The 9,566-nt window shown below is 31.0% G+C and overlaps 1 pseudogene; it reads right to left on the bottom strand.

Moving 5' to 3' along the window:
• Positions 1-3,072: 3,072 nt before the first annotated feature.
• On the bottom strand, positions 3,073-8,034 carry LOC127900764 (polygalacturonase-like; annotated as a pseudogene).
• Positions 8,035-9,566: the final 1,532 nt, after the last annotated feature.

The raw sequence follows: 9,566 nt of genomic DNA, 5'->3' as shown, positions 1-9,566 counted from the left end.
CCAAAGAACATCAACCCTGGATTCCTTCACGACATGATGGTACACACTCTGATCAATCCATGATCTAACAGTACACACAAGTAGGGATGGCAATGGGCACCGCCTGCAGCGGGTTTGCCATTACCAAACACAAACCCGCACAAAATTTAAATTACCAAACCCACCCGCAACCCGCAGCGGGTTTTAATTTTTTTACAAAAACCCACCCGCAGCGGGTTTTAACAATTACCAAACCCGCAATGGTATCCGGCGGATTTTTTGCGGGTTTCCGTATTTAAAATCACAAATGTTTAATATATAAATTTATAATAATAACCTTAAATTCCATATAACATACTCAATTTTATATTTAAATAATGTAAATGAAAAATTAAAATTTCCACATCAATTCAACACAAATTCTCAAATTTAAGTATAAATTACACAAATCCATTTAAAAAACACAAACTAGTATCTAAAAATAATAATTACATTTCATATTATCATTTAAAACAAGCTCCAAGAGAAGATATTCATTTCATTCACCACCATAAGCACCCATCCAACACATTGCCTATAATAATAATTAAGATTAATATTTTCAAATACTAATTCGAAGGAAAATGCCTTTAGTTTTCTTTAGATTATGACTTTAGAATAGGATATAGGCCACATACACCCATACACAACTTTGAGCCTTTGGCTATTTGGTAATTTAATTAATGACATTATTTTCTTTATACATTTTTAGATTAAAATTAAATTAAAAATATTTGAAAAAAATATTGCGGGTTTGGTGGATATCCATGCGGATATCCACCGGATATAAGGTTAATACCAAACCCACCCGCATCCATGTGCGGGTTTTAATTTATAATACTAAACCCGCCCGCAACGGGTAAAATTACCCGCAACGGGCGGGTTTTGGCGGGTGGGTTTGGGCGGGTTTGCGGGTACAATTGCCATCCCTACACACAAGCAGTTGCAAATTAAGCGGAAATAAAACTATTTCCCTCTTTATGTGATTAAAATAGGATGTGTATCACAAATAAATAGGCAGAAAAATAAACCAACAAAATCCAGAGTAATAAATCAACCACAAGAGATACAAATTTTTATGTGAAAAACCTAAAGTGAGAAAAACCATGAGACCGTAATCTGATATAGGCTTCCACTATATTAATGGGATTATAACACAAATTCTTTTCTAGATAATACTAGAGGCTAACAATATAAAAAATCTCAATATTCCTAGCTTACAGTAACATCCTAATATCTATCTCTCTAACAAGTGGTTATCTCAAATAATAGTCAACGAGAAAATAGAATAAAAATCAAGACCAGTAGAATTATAGAGGGTGATGCCAGAAACTTACCATCAAAATTTGGGAGAAAACGAAGTTAATTAACCTTATGATTATCTAATCAAAGATTAAAAATTTTACCCCCAAATTATAATAGTTAGCCACTGTTCTTCCTTTTCTTCTCTCGTCTTTTTGTGCTTTTTTTCTTTGTATCAGCCGCCCCCACTTACTCTTCTAAAGCCACGTTTTTTAAAACCTAATTTTTTTTTGTAAAATTTCATGTAGCCCCTCAACCTTTCTTTAATTATTTAAACCCAACACAATTTTACTTAACTGGCCACTTTAACTCGAATGTTGTACTGGTAGGGGCTAAAAATTAATTTAGGTTTAACCTACCTCATTACTTATTTTTCCCCAATGTTGATGTAATTATAAATTATTACACTGCTCTTTTAAAACCTTACATTATGGGCAGGGGTTTACTGTAATTGTTGATTATGTTGAACGGCCAAATAGAAATCTATTCATAGTTGCACAAGTAGAAGTCCGTCAAAGACTTGCTTTGTTAGTGCCCATCTGAAAGCTTATGGCTATCCATCTGAAAAATTTAATTTCCTCATGGAAGAAACGATCTACTTACAATGATGACAAATTCTACGCCCATAACACGCATGGGGTTGATCTAAACGCTCGGACTCAATAAAGATAAAGCGTCGAGCTAAAACCACAAGGTATATAAGCCTCTACATACCAATCGGGGGGAGCGATTATTTAATTAATTTGTTTTTGGCTTTGGTTAGAATGTAGCTATTTCGTTGTTGTTCACTGTCTTCGCCTGCCCCTTGGTCTCTTCGGAATATGTGGGATCAACTGCAAAACCTAATTTATTCTCCCATGTTGTCCCAATGTTATCACACTTTTAGGAAGAATTACAGTGTTACTGATTGTCTTGCGAATTTGGGAGATCCTCCTATGGTCATTCGAAAGTTTCTTTCTTTATAGACTGATGGCTTCTCCAACTATAGATTCAGTTAATTGGCTTGTTTCATTTAGGATGGTTATTTTACATTAATGTATTTTTTTTCTATTAAATCTTATGTGTATTTTCTTATTCTAGAACGATAGTACTTTTTAAGAGGTAAGGCTCACTATATCCTCTAAACTATTTTTCTCTTTCTTCTTAATTTAATGGATTTCTCACTTTAGCAAGGTTGCTTTAAAAAAAATAAAAAATTTAACAAGTCAAAAATTAAGCGGAAAGGCATCCACACCCCTAAGGTTTGCTTAAATGATAAAATGGATCCCCTTAATATCATAAATTGTTACATAGACTCTTTTTTAACTATTATACACTTAATTACGATAAATCAATAATTGATTTTAAATAGACATGTATGATAAATATAAATTAAACGTAAAATCATATAATATATAAAATAAGATAAAATTTTTAAAATATTTTGAATGTTAGAAAAGTTATTCTTACATTATTAATCTGTCATATTCTTTTAATAATAATAAATATATTTGACATTATAATAATATTAAAATAATTATACTAACATTCACAGTAATTTATAAAATTTATATTATTTTATTTACAATATAGTTTTTAACTATGTCCATATTACTATAAATCTTAAAGTCAATTTTTGGATTAATATATTTTAATTAATGAAATCTTTTGGGATAGACTAATAATAACTTAATATTAAAAATAATTTTCATTATACATGTTATTTTGATAATTATACTTATTATAATATTTTATTTGTATCATATGGTATAATTATACTTCTAATCTTATCCTTGAGCATGGATTCTTTGAACTACAATCAAAATTTACCGCTGCTTTTGTTGCTGATGTTCCATGAATATCCTGATATGTTACATCACTAATTTTAACCCTTGAAACTTGTTACATCACCAATTACATCACTAATTGGTATATATATTAATAATACAATATGTTACTTAACTTATATTAAATATCCTTTTGATATCTCACCTTGCCAGGGCATCCTTCGTTATCAGGGCAGTAATTTTGATCAATTATGATTGGATTTTGGACATTCTTCATGACTGCATGCTGGAAAAGGAAATTTTTCTGGCAAAACCATTGCTTGGTCTCCCCCATGACTTTATTCTTAGCCCATTTTGAGTGCCTATAAATGTCACAGTTTTTAACTGTGACATTTTGCACTCCAGCCTCAATCAAATCTTTCCCCAAACTCCCAATGCTGAAAAATATTCCCAAAAATCGATTTTATAAATATTTAAAACAATAAGAATATTAAAATGACATTATAATAGTAGGAGATTTTTCAATTATTATTATTATTATTATTTTATTTCTCACCTGATTCCATGGCCAGGACCACATGCAACATTTTCGATCCATAAATTGTTGGTTCCCGGGCCAACAGAGACAGTCATCGCCTGTGGAGATCCTAGTGTTCAAGATTGTGACACCACTTGATAATTGAAAATGAATACCGTCGGTGTTGGGGCTGTTGCCAGAAGCTAAAACCTTGACGCCTTGCAATTTCACATTGTTGCAGCCATTGAAAACAATGTGGTACATTTGGCTATTTAGAGATGTTAATCCGTTGATTGCAATGTTGTTAGAATTGGAAAAGCCTATTGACTGCAGAAGAACGTACATAATTGTAAATGGGTAATTAGAATAACTTTCGAAAAAAAGAGTACAAATTGAATAAGAATTAATGAAAGGCCTATATATGGAAGTTGACCTTTTAAATTCCTTTCTTTTCTAATCATTAATTACTTGATTAATGTTGAATTTTTCTTTCCACGCCTTAAAACAATTTATTAACATAAAGTATACCATGCGAATGAAAGTGACTTGATACTAGGGGTGTTCAGAATCCAATCCGATTCGCTCAATCCGTCTGATCCGTACAAATCCGATCCGTGGAGTGGATTGTAAATTTGATAATTCGCAATCAGTGAATTGGATATGGATCTACTTCTATAAGTATGTTCTTCAATTAGAGGAAGCTATGCGAGCCTAAATTATAAACACAAATTATATATCTCCATGCAATTTTTCAACAACTAAAGAAATCCAACTTTATTAAATTCATCTAAACTAAATTTTATATTCCACATGTACCATTAAGGTGAGATCTTTCATTATAATGTACAAAAAGGTGGGGGTGGGAGGAATTGTTTGGCTCCCTTGGCACAACTCCATTGACTTTGAATATTTGCAACTGTGGTTAGTCGAGTACGAGTAATAATACTAGGTGATAGTTGGAGTTTCATGGGTGAGATTTCTAATTCACTTATAGACTTTTTTTTTTTTTTAAATTTATATAAGAAATGGTATGATATGGTATTAAATACCATTTCTTTTATAAGGATGGTAGCATATATCAACATGATTTTGACTGTTAGTCGATTAGTTTTTATCTTCTTTATCACTTCATTAATTAGCTAATTCTATGGTAACTATCTCTAATTGGGGTTCATTACACCCCTGATTGCCTAATCTTCTTTTGTTCTATATTACATTTTTTTTTTAGTAAGAATATTGGTAAAAATAAAAAATATCAAAATATTTATATTATTAAACTTTTGGGCCTAATTAACTAATTAAAGTCCTAAATTTTTATTTAGGACATTAAAAAGACCGAGTAGATTCTATTAGCCCAAATTTTTTTTAATTTTAATATTCTTTAAATATTTTAAACTTAAATATATTTTTTATTTATTTTTAGATGTTATAATTGCCCACAGCGAATCACAATTTTAATATCTAATCTAATCTAATATAATATTTGCTCTTGATTTGCTCCGATTTAACGATTGTGTTGTAAAGGGAATAGTCCACATTTATAAAGTGCCCACGCCACCATTGAACAAGTTAATTTTGAATCTAAATTCGATTTTATTTGTAACAATTTTGTATTAGACTATTAATTTGTTCATGATAGTTTGTAAAAGAAATTTGTCTCCCTTGCATGCTGCGTTACTTACTAATTTAATGTATGTGACTTTTGTAATGGATATTAATGTAAGATATATTTCGAACTTTACTTTTATTTGAATTTTTTATTTTAATATGATTAACTCAAAATCGAAAACAAAAAAAAAATGTATTAGTTATTTGGGGATCGGGGACCCTCGGGGATCCCCTGTTATTATTCGGGGAGGGGATGAGGATTCTCTCAAGTAATTCTGACGGGGACGAGAAGGGGACGGGGACGTACGCAAAATATTGGGGATGGGTATGGGGAGATTGGTCCCCTCCCCTCCCCTCCCCATTGCCATCCCTAGTGATAGTTGGAGTTTCGTGGGTGAGATTTCTAATTCACTTATAGACTTTTTTTTAAAAAATTTATATAAGAAATGGTATGATATGGTATTAAATACCATTTCTTTTATAAGGATGGTAGCATATATCAACATGATTTTGACTGTTAGTCGATTAGTTTTTATCTCCTTTATCACTTCATTAATTAGCTAATTCTATGGTAACTATCTTTAATTGGGGTTCATTACACCCCTGATTGCCTAATCTTCTTTTGTTCTATATTACATTTTTTTTTAGTAAAACAATCTTTTCTTTTAAAAAAAAAATTGCTGTCGAGCTCATCGTAAACCTATTTAATTAATTATAAAACAAACTTTGTGGTGATACCATCAATAGAAGTTACCGGTGGGTTAGCTAATAACTCTTAACAATTAATGGTACTATGCGAAAGTAAATTCCTTAAATAACCAGTAATGTATAAAAAAATCATTTGGTCAACAGTCGTAAACCTTTTTTCAGTTGGGCAGTTGAAGAAGAAATCCCCATGTGGTGAACTTGTAATCGGTTAATTAACTTCTGCTAAATTCTGTTTAACAAAAAGCAAATGACTAAACTAAGTCACGTCTTTGACTTGAGACCTAAGCTTTGTCCTTTCGGTGCAGAATTTGGCATGAAGAAGGACCTAATTGGTGACTACGCTTTCTTGATAACCTAGTAATGTGGCTTGATTGTTTGCTTAATCTGAGTAATTGAAACAAGTAAAACAGTAATATGCATAAAAATTGTAATAAAAAAAAAAAAAAAAGGAAAGGGGGTTGAACTCATCTCAAACATCCATTTCGAAAGTAGGAAAATTGCGGCTAGGAAACTTCTTCCCATCTGAATAATCTTGATAAAATGAGAAAACATATTTGTTTTCTTTGAAACTTTATGATATTTCCATCAATTTAGTAAAAGCAAAAAATCGTCAGCACTGATGTATCTTGCTACATAACGCATTTTATCCACTTTCATTGAATCATTTTTTCACATGGCTTTTCAAATTTTTTTTCTTAAAAAATCAATAGTTGATGTTGATGGAACTGCGCTCCGGATTCATTTTCCATATGTAACTAGAGCTGAACTTTGAAATTTTCGGAAACAAGGGAAACTTTATTTATGAATTTAGCCTTCCGACCCAAAACAACTATCTGTGTTTTGAAGATATGGCCATTAAGAATTCAGGAATTTCAATATTCTTATTAGGCATTTTCTAAAATTGTGGGTCAAACAATAATTCAGTTACTTTCAGAAAAAAGAAAAAGAATTACAATACAAGGGTCTTGCTATGATGCTGTTAAGTATTAATAGTCGCATAAATATGAACTGTTGGATTTAATCAATGGCTTATAAAATTAGAAGCCAGTTAGTGCAATATTTAATTTTAATAATTTAAAATTAACAGGCTATCAGACCAATCTATTTAAAGATTTAAAAAAAGTTACAATCTATCTAAAATTATATATTTTTTAAACTATTGTTTAATACTAACATAATTGAAAATTATTTTTAATAATATTCTTTCTTTCTTTCTCACCAAAAATTTAGTAGATTAATAAATATAACTTCAAGAAATTAAAATTGTATTGTTCCAATTATAAATAATAAAAAGAGATCACTGTTAATATGTGTTGGTGAAGGTTAAATAATATTTCAATATTTATTATGCATAAATCTAAATTAATATGTATATTTGCATGTTTAATATTTTTATTTGTTAGTGATTAAGACAATATTTACATTTAATTAAAATAAAATTCTATCCACAAGCATATATATTACCTACAAATAGAAAATTACCTATGGTTTATTAATAGGTAATTTTCTCACATAATGCTCCACTACTTTCATGTAGTTCCACAAAATAAGTGCAACTACTTTTGACTAGTTCAAAATTAACTAATACCATAAAATTAAATAAGTAAAATAAATAATTTTAATTATTTTAAGAGTTTATATCATTCCTTCCCCCTTGAAAATACTGTTGTCCTCAAGGGTAGATTTTTTTGAAATAATTTGCTTTCTCTTCCGTTTCCAATTCATAATTAGATATAATGATGCCTTGAAGCTCTTTTGAAAATTCACCATTGATCCAACCATGTTCTTCATCTCAATTTTTGGCACTTCACCGATGAATAATTTCTCATCATGGTGGCTAGGCAATTTGGCTTTGTCCTTAAAATAAACACTCTGCACCTTTGACTTGTAAGAGAAAACTCAAACCTTTTGAATGTTGATTTGTGGAATTTTCTTCAATGATGCCACTACTTTGCTGCATTGTTTAACACCTCCATCATGCGTTGCAGTTGCCAAATTGTCACTTTGTTGGAGACGTTGAACTTCAACCAAAGACGTAGAATTTTCTTTCACAAGTTTGATATGAGGGCTACCTGAGTTCAACCTTGCATCCCATGTTCTTGAAATTTCATCCATTTTACGCAATAATTTCTTGGTAAGTTCCTTCTACTTAAGAATTATACCCTCCATCATCTTCTGAATGCTCTCAATTCGCTGCTCCACTGTAAGGATTTACTCCTTTTTTATTACCAATCTCTAATACCAAATGATACGAACACTAATGTTTATAAGGAGAAATCAAATGAAATAGAAAAATTAGACGACAAATGTGTTGAACATGTGCATGCATGTGGCAAACAATTGCACGTGACTAGCATGCAACTTTTGACTCTTGGCATAAATTTGTTGAGTGAGTAGGAGGCATGCTGTTAGCCTATATGGCTATAGATATTGATTTTGATGATAACAAACCACGTGTATTGATTAAACAAAGATTTATGAATTGTGCTTTTATAATAAGAAAATGATGTTATAGAATTAAAGTGTTTTGGACTAAAATGAAAGTATTTTAAAATCTTTGAAATTGTTTTAAAATTTCAGATTTGGACTTATTTGAAACTATTTAAATATTTTGGGTCATTCCATAATTTCACCTAGTTTGGGTGAAATCATAATTTCAGAAAGTTTTGGGATTGACAAAGCATTATTTAGAAATTCTGAAATTGGACCTATTCAAAAGTTTTCATAACATTTTGGGCTATAATACAGTTTTTATAAAGTTTTGGGGTCAAATTATAAATTTAGAAAATATTTCACTGTAGTAGTTACTGTAGCAAGCGGCTAACCGGATATGAAAAGCGGCATATCGGATATTCCGAAATTCAAATTTTTGCCTCAACGGTAACATAAAAGCGGCTAACCGGATTCTATAAACGATAAGCCGGTTACGACCAAAATGTGCATAACGGCTAGTTTTTGAGCTCAAACTATATAAACTCAAATCCAATTCATTTTCAATCTCTCCAGCAAGGATAATCAAAAAGCACACGAGATATCTTGAGCTTTCAATTTGCAAATCACAAAACACATTGAATCATCTCTTGATCTTCATTTTTGAATATCTACTCTTTGAGTGAGTTTTGTTGTAACTTTCATTTCTTCATCTTAATTGTAAGTGTTTGAGTGTGTGAGACACTTGAGTGAAGAGATTGGGAGATAATCTCTTTGTTGTAAAGGTCCATTGACACCTTGAAGTCAATTGTAAACGGTTGAAGCCTTGGAAAGGCTCGGATAGTGAAACCCTCAAGCTTGGATCGCTTGGAGGCGTGGACGTAGGCAGGGATTGCCGAACCATGTAAAAATTCGTGTGTTTGTTTCTCTTCTCTCTTACTCATTTGTTATTGTGCTTTTATTGAACTTATTGTTTTCAATTTTATTAAGAAGTTAGATTGTTTGTTGTGTGGATTTGCTAGGATAATTTTTAAAATACCAATTCACCCCCCTCTTAGGTTGCACACTTATATTTCACATGCAACCTTTGACTTCAGCACCAAAGTGGAAATTTGAGAGAAATTTATATTACTTTAGTGCCCGCCATTGTTGATTTTTGGGCATTTCCTGGCCTATAATTAGCAGCTTCATTTGTCCTCTTCATTCATCCCATTTTC

The sequence above is a fragment of the Citrus sinensis genome, chromosome 3 (genome assembly GCF_022201045.2).
Source record: "Citrus sinensis cultivar Valencia sweet orange chromosome 3, DVS_A1.0, whole genome shotgun sequence".
Taxonomy (NCBI): Eukaryota; Viridiplantae; Streptophyta; class Magnoliopsida; order Sapindales; family Rutaceae; genus Citrus; species Citrus sinensis.
This window is presented reverse-complemented; position numbering and strand designations above follow the sequence as displayed.